Here is an 18544-nt window from a genome sequence, read left to right on the forward strand (position 1 = left end):
TACAATCATATGACAGAATCTATGTGATCTGGATAACTAGAATAGGGAGTATAGGTCCTAAAGTAGTGTGCTAATGGAACACAAGTGAAGTGAACAACAGTTAATTAACAATACACCATGAAAGAGAGAACAAGGGGAAACCAGTCAAACAATGCAAATTTACCAGTCAAGTGAAGAAGACTAAAGAGAAAGAAAAGAGATACAAAAATATTAATAAAATGTGTGATGTAAGGATAATGAAAATATAGTAATAGTACAAATATAAAATATCTTTCAAGTTCTCTGGAGTAGCAAAGTGAAATTTGTTTCACTGTCTCAGCTGTTTGGATGCCCCCTCTTTGGGTCCAACTCTGGTCTTTTCACAGTTCCAGGTTTTATTTTCTCACTTGTGGGGATTAAAAAAAGAAAAAGACATAAACAAGAAGAGATATAAAGGGAGAGAAAGAAGGAGTAGAACAAGAAAGAAGAAAAGAGAGGAAGAAGGTGTTAAAAGAAAGAAAAAATAGTAAAAAAATAATAATAAAGAATTACTTAAAAAAAAACCAAAAAGAAACAAGCCTGCTGGCCAAGCCAGTTTTGCTGTTTTTTTTTGTTTGTTTGTTTTGTTTTGTTTTGTTTTGTTTTGGCTGTAGCCAACTCAGGCAGCTTAGCCTAGCTCTTCTCTGTCCCTACTGGTACCCGGCTCTCCAGCAGCCCCTGGACACACAGGTTCAGGCACTCACCCTCCTCTGGGCTATGAGGGTGCGCACACAAGGAAGGTGGCCTTCCTTGATTCCCACTCTCCCCCGTGCCTTTGGTCTCAAGTCTCTCTGAGTTGCACTCTACCCAGTCTGTTCCTGTGGTCTTGGTGTGGTGTGCACTCTCTCCCCGGTGCTTAGTATTTGGGCTTGATTTCCCCCACATCCCCGTAGGAGCGCCCAAGTGGAGAAGAGACTGGAGCTGCTGCTGCCGGAGAGTTCCCCAAAGTGCCCCTGAGGGTCTTTTTCTTTTTTGGAAAATCCTCCTGCTCAATCCCTCAGTACAAGGAAGGGCCTGTCCTCTCAACAGCCCGTGTCTCCAGCTAGACCAGGACTGTCTGGGTCAGGGCCCAACTCTCAACTTTCCCTGGCTGGTGCCCGTGGTCTCCGTATGTTTACCACACTTCATCCTTATTCCCCTCCCTGCGACCTCAAGCAACCAGGTCTCTCTCAGTTCTGCTCCAGTCTTGTTCCGCAAGGGAGGGAGCCATTAACCCGGCTCTCTCCCAGGAGTCCTGCGGCAGGCCAGGCCAGCACGGGCCTGGGGCTGCAGTTGCCCTGGTCCCTGTGCTGGTCCCAGGGACCTTTTTGTCCTGAAGCAGTCCCCTTATGGTCTGTTTTTTCAGTGTCCTGTATACTTTTTGGTCTCCTAGCTTCATAAACGCTGGGGTGCTGTTGGCTGTTCACTTTGTTCCTCAGTAGATCAGCTAGGTGTTTCACCCATGTGCAGGGGGAAGTGTACTCTGATCCCACCTATCTTGCCTCCATCTTTCCTCTCAAAGTCATTGGTTTTCAGACTGGTTCTTAAGGTTGATTCTGACTAAGCTTGTTTTATACAAGTTCTTGAATCCACACTCACCATCACCATATAACACTAGAACAAAAGAACACTAAGCAAAACATACATTCAAGTTTAGTAAATCCGAAGGAGATTCGAGAACCAGTATTTTAAAATAAATATTCCAGGTCATTTTAATGTAGCTGACTTTATTTTAAATATGCTGATGTAATACATATAGCATGTGGTTAGACTTAGACTGGTCAGATTGAAATTTCTTAGTTACTAATTTTTTGTCTTTGGAAAACTACATATGTGTCTAAACCTTAAAAGTTCTTTTAGGGTTATCATGTGACTTCTAAATAAGTTGATTATAATCACTCCATAAGTAATTATACTTTCTGTTATTTTCCTAACATATCCAACTTCCTCATTTCTCACCAAGACAGTGATCTTCCTGAGACTGTCACTTCCTGAAAGTGATCTTCCTAAAAAAAATATTTTAGCTCATTTCATTGGGCTAAAATATTTAGACTTTTATCTCTTAATGAAGGTTGGTAAAGGGTCATAATTATACCAAATAAAGCATTTCTATGCCCACAAAAACCAGGTTCAGAGAAGCAGAGCTAAGTGAGGCTAATGAATATCATCTTCTCTTAACCAATATAGAGCACATTACACCCCTTATCAAGCCTTATTCTTAAATGCTATTATGAATTGCCTTCTATTTTTATATTATATGTATCTGAAAGTAACAATTCAATCATTCCATTTACCATTTTAGTAAGAAATAACACCAAAAATGAGCAAAATATGTCACTTTTCCATTTTTTCATTTCATATAGATAATTGGATATATTCTTCAGCATGTTCATCAGTCACACAGAGTTGGTTTTATTCATTAATCTGTTGTTCCTCAGCCACACAGAGAGTTGAGTATCTTCATTAACATGTGTTCAGAGGATATTTTCTTTCTGCTACACTCAGAATCTGAATAAAAATGATGAAGATGAACTGGAAAGTGTAACCATTAAACATTGTTTATTTTCTTTGTAGGCCTAGCTTAGTCATTTCTTTGTTCTCATAGAATTTTCTATGGCCCAAATAAATATGCATTCAGTTGCACTTATGTTTTCACTTTGTTTTCTGTTTATTTGAAGTCAACATTCCCACTAAGATAAAGTTATTTATGAGCCAGGTTGGATCACTTTGTGTCCACATCACTGGGACTTTGCACACTGAGTGTCTTATATAGAAACCTGCCTAGGAATGAAGGGGGTCCAGCTAGGAGGCAGACAGAGGAGGAAAGAGAAGGAAAGACCACACTGAAGAGAAAAAGGAGAAAGGTAGAGGGAGTGAGAGGAGGAAAGGAGGGAGAAGAGTGAGAAAGGGGAAGTGAAAAGGAGCAAAAGAAAATTTCTCTTTGCTATGGAAGCAGGTCAGAGGAGGTTACAGAGCAGCTTTGATGGAAGACAGGATGGGTTTCCAATTAAATAGATGCAGGACTCCTCACTGAAGGCTGATGTGTCAGCACCTTATGGATTTGCATTGAGTTTAGTGGGTTGGTGCCCTGAGTGTTGGCTTCCCCTTGCCTCACCCACCCCCATGCACCCCATTATAAGGTGCAGAAGTATTCACTGTTGCTGAAGTGTGATTATAGGGGCAAGGCATCTACAATAGGGAGAGATAGTGCCCACCTTAGTTTAGGGGCCATACGTTTGTTTTGTTTTGTTTTCAGAGGATTGATTACTCAGGCACAATGCTATTTCTCAAGATCATCCTTTTAGGTATCTTAAATCATCTTCAGAAAGGGGTGCAGTATTTAGAAAACATAGACAACAGTGTGGTTATAGCCACAGAAAAAGGAAGGTGGGGTAGGTGGAAGTGTGCCAAGTTGGGGAAATGGGAATGGAAAGAGACTTTGCTTGATGTGATGGGTGCACAATGCAGTGTGTAGATGATGACTTGTTGAGTTGTACACTTGTAACCAGTACGGTTTTGTGAATTAATGTCACCCCAATAAATAAAAAAAAAATAGCATTACTAAAAGAAAAAATAAAAAAAGAAACCTTCCCAAATAATGATCACTGAATGAACAAACATGGAACAAAAATGTAAGAAATCATAGAATTTCATAAGAAACAAGAATAAAAGATTAAAATCTGCAGGTTTAATAAATAAGAATTAATTTGCATTTCTCTCTTTTCTAGAATGAGATTTGTAGCTCAGTTTGAGATATGACATATGAAACTTCCTTCACCATGAAGATTGAATTCTTATTTTTTGTTTTTAATTTTTTTTAATTTTTTTATATTGTTGTTCAAGTACAGTAGTCTCCATTTTTACCCTACCATGCCATGCCTCCCCTCCCATCCTCACATCCCACCCTCAAATCCACCCCCTTTGGCTTTGTCCATGTGTTTTTTATACATATTCCTTGATGTCCCTTCCCCTATCATCCCCTATTATACCTCTCCTTCTTCTTCTCTGGTTATGGTCAGTTTATTCTTTATTTTATTGTCTCTGGTTGTATTTTACTACTTTGTTTTGTTGATTAGGTTTCACTTACAGGTGAGTCATGTGGCATTTCTTTTCCACTGCCTGCCTTATTTCACTTAGCATAATGATTTCCAGTTCCATCCATGCTGTTGCAAAGGGCAGGAGCTCCGCCTTTCTGCTGTGTAGTATTCCATTGTGGAACTGCAACACAGTTTTTTGATCCACCCATTTATTGATGGGTACTTAGGTGGCTTCCAGCACTTGGCCATTGTAAATTGTGCTGCTATGAATATTGGGGTGCATAGGTCCTTTTGAACTGGTGTTTCAGGATCCTTAGGGTATAATTCCAACAGTGGTATTACTGAGTCAAAAGGCAGTTCTTTTTTTTAGTTTTCTGAGGAAATTCTATACTGTTTTTCACAGTGACTGCACCAGTTTGCATTCCCACCAAAAGTGCACCAGGGTTCAGTTTTATCCACAACCTTGCCAGCACTTGTTTGTTGACTTGTTTATGATGGCCATTCTGTTTGGTGTGAAGTGGTATCTCATTGTTGTTTTAATTTGCATCTCTCAGATGGCTACTGATGCTGAGCACATTTTCACATGTCTCTGGACTCTCTGTATGTCCTCCTTGGAGAAGTGTCTGTTCAGGTTCTTTGCCCATTTTTTAATTGGGTTGTTTGCCTTCCTAGGGTGGAGTCATGTGTGTTCCTTATGTATTTTGGAGATCAAACCCTTGTTTGAGGTATCATTTGACAAATATATGTTCCCATATGGTTGGTTCTTTTCTCATTTTAATGCTGTTTTTGTAGCCATGCTGAAGATTTTTTTTTTATTTTGATGAGGTCCCATTTGTTTATTCTTTCCTTTATGTTCCTTGCTCTATTGGTGAAAATATTGCTATGTGGAATATCTGAGATTTTCCTGACTATGTTCTCCTCTAGGACATTTATGGTATCACAACTTACATTCAAGTCTTTTATCCTCCTTGAATTTATTTTTGTGTATGGTATAAGTTGGTGCTCAAGTTTCATTTTTTTGCATGTAGCTGTCCAGATCTCCCAACACCATTTGCTGAAGAGGCAATTTTTACTCCATTTTATATTTCTGCCCCTTTTATTGAATATTAATTGACCATAGAATCTTGGGTTTATTTCTCTTTTCTCTATTCTGTCCCATTGGTCTATATGTCTGTCCCTATGCCAGTAGCATATTGTTTTGAATATAATGGACTTGTAATATAGTTAGATATCTGGTAGTGTGATCCCTCCTACTTTGTTCTTCTTTCTCAAAATTGCCACAGCTATTCCAGGTTGTTTACAGTTTCATATAAATTTTTGAAATGTTTTTTCTATATCTGTGAAATATACCATTTGTATTTTAATAAGGATTGCATTGAATCTATAAATTACCTTGTGCAACATGGACACTTTGATGATATTGATTCTCCCAATACAGAAACACAATATATGCTTCCATTTATTTTTGTCTTCCTTAACTTCTTTCATCAATGTTGTGTAGTTTTCTGAGTACAGGTCTTTCACCTCCTTGGTAAGTTTTTTTTTCCTAGGTACTTTATTTTTGTTGTTGCTATAGCAAATGGGATTATTTTCCTGATTTCTGATTCTGATCTTTTGTTGCTGTTATGTAAAAATGCATTTGGTTTCTGATATGGACTTTGAACTTGCTGTTTAGCCAAATTTGCTAAATAAGTTGAATAGTTTTTTGGAGGAGTCTATAGGGTTTTCTATGTGCACTATCATATCATATGCAAAGAGTAACAGTTTTACCTCCTCCTTTCCCATTTGGATGCTTTTTATTTCTCTTTCTTGTCTGACCACTGTGGCTAGTACTTCCAATACTATGTTTAATTGAAGTGGTGAAAATCGACATCCTTGTCTTGTTCTAACCTTAGTGGTAAAGTTTTTAGTTTTTACCTGTTGAGTATGATGTTGGCTGTAGGTCTCTCATATATGGCCTTTATCATGTTGAGGAATGCTCCTTCTATTCCCATTTTGCTCAGTGTTTTTTTTCATAAACGGGTGATGTACCTTGTCAAATGCTTTTTTTTGCATTTATTGATATAATGTGCTTTTTTGTCTTTGCTTTTCTTTATGTGATGTATTACATTTATTGATTTGTGAATGATGTACCCTTCTTGCATCCCTGGGATGAGTCCCACTTGATCATGGTGCATGATCTCTTTAGTGTATTGCTGGATGTGGTTTGTGAATATTTTGTTGAGGATTTTAGCATGTATGTTCATCAGCAATATTGGCCTGTAGTTTTCTTTCTTTGTTGTTTGTTTATCTGCTTTGGGAATCAGGATGATGATGGCTTTGTAAAAATAGTTTGGGAGTCTATCCTCTTGCAATTTTTTTTTGAATAGTCTGAGGATATGGGTTAGCTATTCCTTACAAGGTTTGTAAAACTCTCCTGTGAAACCATTGGTTCAAGACTTTTGTGTGCTTGGCATTTTTTGATTACTGCTTCAATTTATTCAGCTGTTATTGGTCTGTTCAGGTTTTCTGTTTCTTCTTCATTCAGTTTTGGGAGATTACATGTTTCTAGAATTTGTCCATTTCACCTAGGTTTTCAAATTTCTTGGCATATAGTTCTTCATACTAATTTCTTACAATCCTTTGTATTTCTGTGGTATCAGTTGTAATTTCCCCTCTTTCATTTCTGATTGTGTTTATTTGGGTCCTGTCTCTTTTTTTTCTTGATGAATCTTGTTAAAGTCTTGTTGATTTTGTTTATCTTTTCAAAGAAACAGGTCCTGGATTTTTCGATCCTTTGGATTGTTCTCTTAGTCTGTATGTCATTTAATTTTGCTCTGATCTTGGTTATTTATTTTCTTCTACTTGCTCTGGATTTGTTTGTTGTTGTCCCTCTGAAAACTCAATTCTTATGATAAATTGAAGAGGCACATTCCTCCTCATTAATTTATCATAAATGCCAATGGGTCAGTAAAACCTATCATTTGGTATTTAAGTGTAAACAATATATAAGATGTCGATGTACTTGCCATTTTCATATATATTTATACAATTATACTTCTGAGGATAACTAACTTCTCATGATTTTATCCTTAAAAGTATTTTATCATGAAAATAAAACTGGATGTGATGACTATGCCCGTGGAGTTAGAGGTGCTTGGAAGAGACACTAGAAAAAACTTCTTAGAGTAGCTTAAGTTCCTGGAGAACTCAATCTTCAGATAACACCAGATGAAAACCTGGCAAGTGTTGTAGATAAGGAATGAACACTTGAATATTAAGACAAAATAGGAGAAATATGCCAATTTTTTCTTACTCTCCATCCCACATTTTTTAGTTACTCCTTTTAACTAACTTTGACAGTAGTCAGTTTGATTATAACTTTAGTAGTCTCTAAGAATGTTATAAGTATGAAATGTAAATTTTAGAAGCTGGTCAATGTCGAGCAATAAAAGTTAAGTTCTTAAAAACAAAATGTAATTGGGGATGCAAAGTATAACATAGGAAATATAGTCAATAATATTGTAATAACTATGTATGCTATCAGATAGTTACTAGATTTATCAGGGTGATCACCTCATAAGTTATATAAATACCTAATTACTATGTTGTACTCCTGAAACTAAAAATATAGTGTTTGCCAGCTGTAAATAAAAATATTTTTAAAATAAAGTAAAATATTTATATTAAAATGTATTTGTCATTCTAAAAGTGATTCTCAATGTTAAAGATTTCTGATAGATATTCTAAAAGGAATAGAATTATAAGAAACTAAGCCTGAATAAATATCAGATTATTCTCATTTCACAAAAAAATAAACTCTTTACACTAAAAAATAAAAATAAATGCATTAACATTATTCTAAAGCTTGCTTGAACTTCAAACCTGAGGAAAACAGAGCATACATCTTCCAGAGAGAATCCATTAGTTAAACATTTAAATATGTAGTTGGATAATTTTGGCTGTATCTTCTGATTGTTATTTATTACAGCTGCAAGTCTTGTCAGAGGCTTTTAGGGTATGAAATATGACATAAATCTGGCAATATGTAATTTATATAGAAAATACTAGAGAAAACAAGGAGAATACTTTACAGATAGGATGTTGTGTGATGGCAATAGATCATAAAATATTTGAGATTCATAGCGACTTCTTCCCATTCAAATCTCCATTTTTGCTCTACTGCTTATTTTAAATTCATCAAGTTTTTCTGTACTTAAAAAAATGAAGAACTAATGTAATACTGGACTACTTCAGAAAATGTTATCTATTGTGCAAACAATTGTGTTATTGGCAAAGTATGGTGGAAAGGAAAATTAATAATGTACAAATAAAATGTTGCATCCCTGATGTGATATGAATGCTGTAAGGGAATGTTAAAGAAATATGGCATTCACAATAAGAAGAAATATATTAATCAGAACGTAATTAATTGAAATAATATCAATTAAGTGTTTTGGAAGGCTCTCGGGTACTTGATAGGAACAAAACCATGTTATATAATCTGAGATAGGATGGTTTCCCTTAAATATGATAAGAATATTTTATATTTCAGAAATAATGTTAAAACCAGCTTGCATTGCTTTGGAATTAAATAGTTCTAATTAACTTTTTTTTTCTTTTATTAGTTTTGCCCTACTATCTTTCTGGAAATCCTATTTTACAGTCATCTTGTGGAAGTATTGATTTTCTTCGATTATGGTTAAATGTGGTAGCGATGACCAAAATGGATGCATGTTACAAGAAATGTTCTCAGAGAATCCTTGCTGCATTTAATGCCTTCTTATCCTTGAATTTGTCTTCCATCCCTCTACATGACATCCTTTTCATTGGAATCCATGAGAGTAATTCCTTTCAGAATCAAGAATATTTGCTCTTACTCTACTGAACACCTTAATTTGTTTCTATATTTTGGATTCTGTGGATATTGCAAATATATAATGGTTTGGTAACTTCCAAAGAAATAGCAAAATTAGGCACCTTCTAAAAACATAAGATAAATGAAAAAAGTAAGTTTATCAAAACGAGGAGACATCGTTGCCAACTACAAACAGAAGGAAATGTAAACAGTTGAGGGTGAAGACCACCAGCTTGTAAGGGGCAAGACTAGACAGGTTGGTCTCTGTGATAATGCTGAATAGAGGACAGGTACCACCCCAACTGAAGAAAAAGATGCTGGACAAACCATTAGAAAACCACTGCCTTGGATAGCTACTGCTAAAATACAACACAGACACAACTTTACAATGAACTTAACCAAGTCACGCTCTGTGTCAGAGACTCTGTTACAACATCACAACACTGATACCTGAGTTCCAAACTGTAATTATAATATGTAGTTCTGGACATAGACTGGGAACCTTAATCCTGGGAAGAGAAACTGTAAATCCAGAGGAAGGATAACACTGGGAAACAAGTAGGAATTTGATGACAACAGATTTTCAGAAATTAGAGGCTTTGTGTTTGTTGAGGGAGGCAGGGTTGGGAAAGGAGAGTTAGGATTTGAGCAGATTGGCCACTTGGGATTGTTTTGGGATGATCTTTTCTCCTCAAAAGTGGGCACCAGTAGCTGATAATCTAGGGTGAGGGGTGTGCAGTGTTTGTGAACATTTTTCACGTTGCTGGGGCAAGGGGAAGATTGGCCTGAAGGTGTGGAAGTTGCAGTATTCCACATTGCTTGAATTTATAACCAGCATGCCCCAGGACTTTCTTCCTTCTGGGCACAGCGGGTGCTAGGACTCAGCTGCACCCTAAGGAGGACCATTGAGTGTGCTGGTACCCTGTGTTCCTGCTTGCTTGCTTTGTTTGCAAAAGCCTCCAGGCAATGTGGCTGTGAACCGCTGCTGTGACAATGAAGGAACAAGAGGTCCCTGGACAAACGGTGAAATCTAGATCCGAGTTTCTATCATCCTTATTATTTTTGTGTGTGTTATTTCAGTAGTCTACCATTTCATTGGCTCCAGCACAGTATAGCGCTCCTGTTAACTTTTAACTTCAGAATTCTTGAGAAAGAAACCTATTGCTGGAAATTAAAGTTCTCTAATGCTATGAAGGGGAAGAACAAGATCGCTTACCTTTCCAGCTCTGTGCTAGAGGGAACACTAAGAGTAGGTGGGAGCTGTGAACACCAGTATACCTTCTGGAAGAGAGAACCCACCAATAAAGGAAACAACAACAGATAACAAAGGAAGAAGGTGAAGGAGGGAGTGGAAGCCACACTAACTTCCACCCAGCACCAATCTGGAAATAGAACTAAGTGGTGGAGAAAATACCCAGAGCAAACAACTGAACAAGAATGAGAGAGAAGCCTCAAAACCTCATACACTCAGAAGAATTTGATTCAACACAACCTGTCCACACCTGCACAACAGAATACAAGACATGATGGACAGAGTGACCCTCAGTTAACCAGTTGGAGGGAAGGACTCACCAGAGAAAGACTCAACAATAGTCAAAACCCAAAGACATATAGAGAGCTAACATAAATGACAGCCCAAGACCAGTCAGCTTGGGAGATCAAGGAGACTGCACCACTGAATCTCAGAGGTCTTCTACCATAGAAGTTCACACTATAAACCTAGGGAGTCAGAACAGATCTATTTAAGAAGCACAGGCTAACAAGAAGAGTCTCACAAACAATGGGAAGACAAAGAAACAATCCCCAAAAGAAAGGAAAGAAGGAAGCCACAGAAAGAATGCTAGATGAAATAGAGGCAAGTCAACTATGAGATATTGAATTCAAAGAAATGGTTATAAGGAAGCGAAATGAGTTCACAGAGAATTACCAGAAACTACAGGGAAACTACAATGAAATCACTGCAAACTATATCAACATGAAAAAGGAAATAGAAACTATCAACAAGGGCAAGAAGACATGAATAATACAATTTCTGAACCGAAGGACACAGTAGAAAGAACCAAAAGCAGCCTCAATGAAGCAGAGGATCAGATGCGTGAGATGAAGGACAAGGTAGAAAAAAAAAAAACACCCAGGAAGATCAAGAAAAGGAAAAAAAAGGCTCAGAAAGAATGAAAAGGGTTAAGGAAAAAGGAAGACAACATGAAACATAATAATATCCATATAATAAGGATACCAGAAGCAGAAGAAGAGCAAGGGACAGAAAAACTATTTGAAAAAGTAATGATGGAAAACTTCCCTAATCTGTTGAGAGAAAAAGTCACACAAGTCCAGGAAACACAGAGAGTCCCAAACAAGAGTAACCCAAAGAGGCCAACTTCAAGACACATCATAATTAAAATGGCAAAATTGAAACACAAAGAAAGAATCTTAAAGGCAGAAAGGGAGAAACAGGAAGTAACATACAAGGGAACACCACTAAGGGTAGCAGCTGACTTATCAATGGAAACGGACCAAGCCAGAAGGGAATGGCATGAAATATTCTAAGTAATGAGAACCAGAGGCTTGCAACCAAGGCTATTTTACCTAGCAAGGCTCTCAATTAAGATGGAAGGGAAATAAGGAGCTTCCCGGACAAAAGGAGTCTAAAAGAGTACACCTCAACCACACCAGCTTTGCAAGAGATGCTAAAGGGTCTGCATTAAGAAAGGAAGAAAAAGAGTGAGAGAAAGAGAGGAACACAGGTACAAAAAATGGCAATGAATAAGTAACTATCCATAATAACCTTAAACATAAGTGGATTAGATGCTCCAATTAAAAGAAATAGAATGGCTGAGTGGATAAGAAAGCATGGCCCACATATATGCTGCCTACAAAAGACCCACCTCAGGACAAAACACTTACACACACTGAAAGTGAAGGGCTGGAAACAAATTTTCCAAGTAAACAGACAGGGAAAAAAAGCCGGGGTAGCAATACTCATATAAGACAAAACAGACTTCAAAAAAAGGGCCATAAAAGGAAACCCAGATGATCAGTTCATAATACTCAAGGGAAGAATCCATCAAAAAGACATAAACATTGTAAATATATATGCACACAACATAGGAGTACCCAGATACATAAAGAAAATCTTGGAGGACTTCAAGAAAGATATTGATAGCAACACAATTGTAGTGGGGGATTTCAACACCCCACTGTCAAAGATGGACAGATCTTCTAAACAAAATATCAACAAAGATATTGTGGCATTGAACACTGTCCTAGATCAAATGAACTTAACTGATACATAGAGAAACTTTCATCCCAAAGAAGCAAATGGCACATTATTTTCAAACGCACATTCAAAGATAGAGCACATGAAAGGACAAAGCAAGACTCAACAAATTCAAGGGAATTGAAATTATATCAAGTATTGTCTTGGACCACAAGGGACTCAAACTAGAAACCAACCTCAAGGAAAAAACTCAAAAACATTCAAACTCAGGGAGATTGAATAGCATGCTATTAAAGAATGAATGGATCAAGAATGGGATTAAGGAGAAATCAAAAAGATTCTGGTAAAAATGAAAATAACTCACAACAATCCAAAACTTACGGGACACAGCAAAGGCAGTCCTGAGATGGAAGTTCATAGCAATACAGGCCTACCTAAAAAAAAAATAAAAACATTTCAAATAAACAGCCTAACCCTACACCTACGAGAACTTGAGTAACAACAACAAAGAGTCCTGAGCAAGGAGAAGGAAGGAAATAACGAAGATCAGAGCAGAATTAAATGACATATAGACTAAAAGCACAATAGTAAGGATCAGTGAATCCAGGAGCTGGTTCTTTGAAAAGATAAACAAAATTGACAAGCCTCTAAGCAGACCCTTCAATAAAAAAAAGAGAGAAGACCCAAATAAACACAATCCGAAATGAAAGAGGAGAGATAACAACTGATACCACAGAAATACAAAGGATTGTAAGAAATTACTATGAAGAACTATACTCCAAGAAATTTGAAAACCTAGGTGAAATGGACAAATTTCTACAAAAATATAGCCTTCCAAAACTGAATGAAGAGGCAGAATGCCTCTCTAGTCCAATAAAAGCTGATGAAATTGAAGCAATTAAAAAAAAAGCAAGCAAACAAACAAACAAAAAACTAGGAACACACAAAAGCCCTGGACTGGATGGTTTCATAGGGGAATTTTACAAAGCATTTAAGGATGAGCTCACACTTATCCTTCCCAGATTATTCAAAAAATCTTAGAGAGCTATGTCTCCCAAGTGCTTTTTTATGAAGCCAGCATCATCCTAATCAAAAATCAGATGAAGACATAACAAAGAATGTAAACTTCAGACCAATATTGCTGATGAACATAGACACTAAAATCCTCAACAAATCATTGGCAAACCACATCCAGCTAATACATTAAAAAGATCATACACCATGACCAAGTGGGATTCATCTCAGGGATGCAAGGATGGTACAATATTCACAAATCAATAAATGTAATACATCACATAAACAAAAGCAAAGACAAAAATTACATGATCATATCAATAGATGTAGAAAAAGCATTAAATAGTTACAGCACCCATTTATGATTAAAAAAACACTTGGGAAATTGGGAATAAAGGGAGCATTCCTCAATGTAACAAAGGTCTCATCTACAGCCTACATCATACTCAATGGGCAAAAACTAAAATCTTTCCCAATAAGATCAGGAACAAGACAAAGATGCCCACTCTCACCATTTCTATGCAACATGGTATTGGAAGTCCTAGCCACAGCAATTAGACAAGAAAGAGAAATAAAAGTCATTCTAATTAGAAAAGAGGAAACAAAATTGTCATTGTTTGCATATGACATGATAGTGCACATACAAAATTATATACACTCCACCAAAAAACTGCTTGATCTAATAAATGAATTTGACAAAACAGCAGGATACAAAGTCAATATTCAGAAAAAAAAGGAATTTTTGTATACCAACAATGAAACAACAGAAAGAGAAATCAGGAAAAAAAAATCACATTTGATCTAGCAACAAGAAAAATAAAATACCTAAGAATAAACCTAACCAAGGAGATAAAAGATCTGTATGTAGAAAACTACACAACACTGTAGAAAGAAATTAAGGAAGACACAAACGAATGGAAACATATACCATGTTCATGGATTAGAATAATTAACATCATCAAAATGTCCATACTACCCAAAGCAATTTATATATTCAAAGCAACACCTATTAAAGTACCAATGGCATATTTCATGGATACAGAATAAACACTTTAAAATATATATGGGATGAAAAATGATCCTGAATAGCTGAAGCAATTTTGAGAAAGAAGAGCATAGTAGGAAGGATCACAATACCTGATTTCAAACTGTATTACAAGGCCACTCTAATCAAAACAGCCTGGTACTGGCATAAGAATAGACACATAGTCCAATGGAACAGAACAGAGAGTCCACAAATAAACCCAAGTCTCTATGGTCAATTAATATTTGACAAATGGGCCAGCACCATAAAATGGAATCAAAATAGCCTCTTCAACAAATCTTGTTGGGAGACCTAGGCAGCTACATGCCAAAAATGAAACTCAACCCCTCTTACACCATGCGCAAAAATAAATTTGAGGTAGATAAAAGATTTAAATGTAAGTTGTGACACCATTAAAGTCCTAGAGGTGAACATAGGCAGGATAATCTCAGATATTCCATGCGGCAATGTTTTCACTGATATGTCCCCTAGACAAAGGACATAAAGGGAAAGAATAAGCAAATGGGATCACATCAAAATAAAAAGCTTCTTCATGGCTAAAGAAAACAGCATTAAAATAAAAAGAGAACCAACAGTATGGGAAAACATATTTGCCAATGATACCTCAGACAAGGGCCTGATCTCCAAAATATATGAAGAACTCATATGACTCCACTCCAGAAGACAAACAACCCAATTAAAAAGTGGACAAAGGACTTGAACAGACACTTCTCCAAGGAGGATGTACAGAGGATTCAAAGACATGGAAAGATGGTCAGTATTTCTAGCTGTCAGAGAGATGAAAATTAAAACCACAATGAGATCCCACCTCACAACACTGAGAATGGCAATCATAAATACCCATAAACAGACAACAAGTGTCGGAGAGGTTGTGGAGAAAAAAGAACCCTAGTGCACTGTTGGTGGGATTGCAGACTGGTGTATACACTATGGAAAACAGTATGGAATTTCCTAAAAAAAAACTAAAAATGGAACTGCCTTTTGACCAGGCAATTCCACTGCTAGGATTATATTCTCAGCACCCTGAAACACCAATTCAAAAGAACCTATGTACCCCAATGTTCATAGCAGCACAATTTACAATAGCCAAGTGCTGGAAGCAACCTGCGTGCCCATCAGTAAACGAATAGACCAAAAACCTATGGTACATTTACACAATGGAATTCTGTGCAGCAGAAAGAAAGAAGGAGCTCCTACCATTTGCAACAGCATGGATGGAACTAGAGAGCCTTTTGCTAAGTGAAATAAGCCAGGTGGTGAAAGACAAATACCATATTATCTCACCTTTAACAGGAACCTAATAAACAAAATGAACAAGCAAGCAAAATATAAGCAAAGACACTGAAATTGAGAACAGGCTAACAGTGACCAGAGGGGAGAGGGGAGGGGATTATAGGGGAAAAGGGTGAAGGGTTTGCAGGAACAATTATAAAGGACACATGGACAATAACAAGGGCTGGTTGAAACAGGGGAGGGAGGTGGGGAGGGTTGGGGTAGTCGGGTGGGGTGTTGGGGAAGAGTTGGGGAAAAGGCAGAAAACGAACAACAATGTAAAAATATTTAAAAATAAAAGATTTTCAGAGATTTAATCACAGCACTCTAGTTACATAATAGCAATAGATATTAGTTATAATTAATGTAGTAATTATGAATTGTTAAAAACACAGGACTAAATTATGACTGTCTGAACATAAAGCTATTGATAACGTCATCCAGTTTGTTTCCGTTGCTTTTATTTTTACAGAAACTCCTTTGTTTCTTTTCATTTTCCAGTTTTATTACATGAACTGTTGTGCCACAAAGGAATAAATCTGAGTTAAAAATTTCTGAGGGAAACAGCTCCCAGTGATGGCAAGATCCCAATTGCAACTCTGGTGATGGGTGGATACAGCAGAATGAAGTTGAAGTTGCTAACAGGAAGGGGCTCACAGGGTATAGAGGATAGGCTGTTGAATAATTATCAAGGATGATGATAAATTTTATTATGATGATGACAGAAATGTGAATGGGGAGGAAAGCAATAAATAAGGTACCAAGATCTCACTTTCTAAGCTTCATTTACCAAGATGTCAGAACCTGACAACAATAAGAAAGGGAGATACCAGGCACTCCTTGGTTTCCAAATCAAATGCTCTATCAATTGTATTCAATACTTTCTTCTTCGGTATTCATTCATTTACTCAAATTACTTAGTGGAAATCCTCTAAGAGTGCTTTACTCTCTATTTTTGCTTCCTCTGCAGACTGCTTCCTTTTGTACTGTAGCAATTCTGTCTTCTACATTTGACAAAGTGCCTCCAAATTTGTTTATCTCCCCTCAATTCTTTGCTATATATTTGCACCAACCTTATTATCTTGTAATCTATATTGTCATGTCCATAAACACCATCTCTATCCTGATTTCCCATTCCCCTGAAATTCAGACTTAATGTACTCACCTGGTTATTGTATGTTAAAACATATTATCTAGCTGAGATTAATAATATTTAAAAGAAATCTCATTATTAGCATGTGCTAAACTATAACCTGAAAGCTTCCTTGTTCAGTCTTCACCATAATAATAGATGGCAATACCATTCTTGGTGTCTGAAGAAATATGCACTAGATAATTGTAGAGTTTAGTAGGTTCATGGCTAATTTAAAGACCCAAAGATATTGACAAACAGAACTATGTTTAATACTTAAATCATAACTTCTCTTTCCAGGTACAGAAGTTTTCTCTGTCTAATCCCAAATACTTATGTTAAACAGCTTTAATTGTGGTTGTTTTGTGCCATTTTGGGGAAAGAAAAAGTTACATAAAGACGCCAGAGGTCAGGAAGATAAATGGCCTCAGACTTACTTAGACAGTGGTCCTTCTGCTCCTTGTTCAAATTGTTCAACAATAGCTCTAGGCTTTCAGGAAAAAAGTTCAAAACTCCTCATCAGTTAAATTTACCTTCAATCACATTTTTGTAACCCTTTCCTCCTTCACTAAGCAGCCTCTTAACTGTGCTGATTTTGCCAGTTTTCTGCTGGTATGCCATGATGTAAAAATGTTCAGTTTTTTGTAGCAGCATTGTTGTACCCAGTTTTCTTTGAGTGGTCAAAGGCCAGTGAAAAAAGAAGTGAATTCTTGATGTGTAGATTTCAACCTATCATTGTGACAAGAGAAGAGGTTATTCATTTTCAAATATTTAACACAAAATGTTGCATGTCATATTTTAAAAATATGGTTTGGTAGTGGTTTGATTTTCAGACTTTTTTTTATTTTTTAAAACAAATGTTTATCCCTCATTATTTGTTGACCTAAAAAGAAATGGATAGAAAAATTGAAATCTTGAGGTCAGACATATGGCTCCAGTTCCTTAAAATACTACCTTATGCTATTAATGCTTCCATAGACTTATGCTTTTTTTTTTTACTGAAAGAAATATGAATGACAATTACAATAGGCCTCAAAAGGATTCCATGAAACCTAACTAACTATTGAATCTGCCATCATCCAATACAATTGGAAGACAACAGAGATATAGCATGATAGGTGATTGACAGACACAACTGGCAGCCCCAAGCCAGACATTCCATCATATGGTACCCACACAGGAAGCAGGCAACAAAACCAACAGTCACTTTGACATGTACAGTACTTTATCATTCAAAGACATCTCTCAAAGTACCCTACAGGACTGCACAATGACTGAAGAAACAGGTAACAACATCAAGCCAGCACCTGAAGGTAAAAAAGTAGGGGAAGTGATCCTTATGGATTTGATTGAAGAGAACAGAACATCTCTGAGCATGCTCATTTGGAGAAAATATTAACTAGTCAAAAGATGAAGTTCCATGGTGGGATGTTTGATCAAAGCTCATTTTAGTAGGGCTATGCAAATAATATCAGGAGATACTTAGGGTATTTCAGAGATAGTGCAGAGAAACATGCAGAAAAAAAACATCCAACACTTATTTAAAAAGGTAAGAGAGGAGATATAAAGTAAATGAATCATGGAAATTCTACAACAACTCCAAATTTGTTCTTGTGCAATCAAAAGCTGGTCTGTAAGGATAGAAAAATGAAAAAAAAAAAAAAGCAAACAAAACACTGTGCATATTTCTATTTACATTTAAATAAAAACATTCTGGTGAAAAAAATCTATTAAAATACATCCTCCCTTATAATTGTACATTTTATTAGTGACAAAGTATATATTTCTGTGTTCACCAACCTAAACTGAGCAACTTATATTCACAGCTATCTAAAAGAGCAAATTGATGGTTCAGCCTTTAAACTTTTGTATCATTGCTTTAGTGCAAGTTTTCTCAATTTGGACACTATTGACCTTTAGAAACAAAGCATTGTTGGACCATTGTTGGACACTCTCCCAAACAACTGTGTGATGTTTAACAAAATTTCTTGTC

The sequence above is a fragment of the Desmodus rotundus genome, chromosome 8, assembly GCF_022682495.2.
Source record: "Desmodus rotundus isolate HL8 chromosome 8, HLdesRot8A.1, whole genome shotgun sequence".
Classification (NCBI taxonomy): Eukaryota; Metazoa; Chordata; class Mammalia; order Chiroptera; family Phyllostomidae; genus Desmodus; species Desmodus rotundus.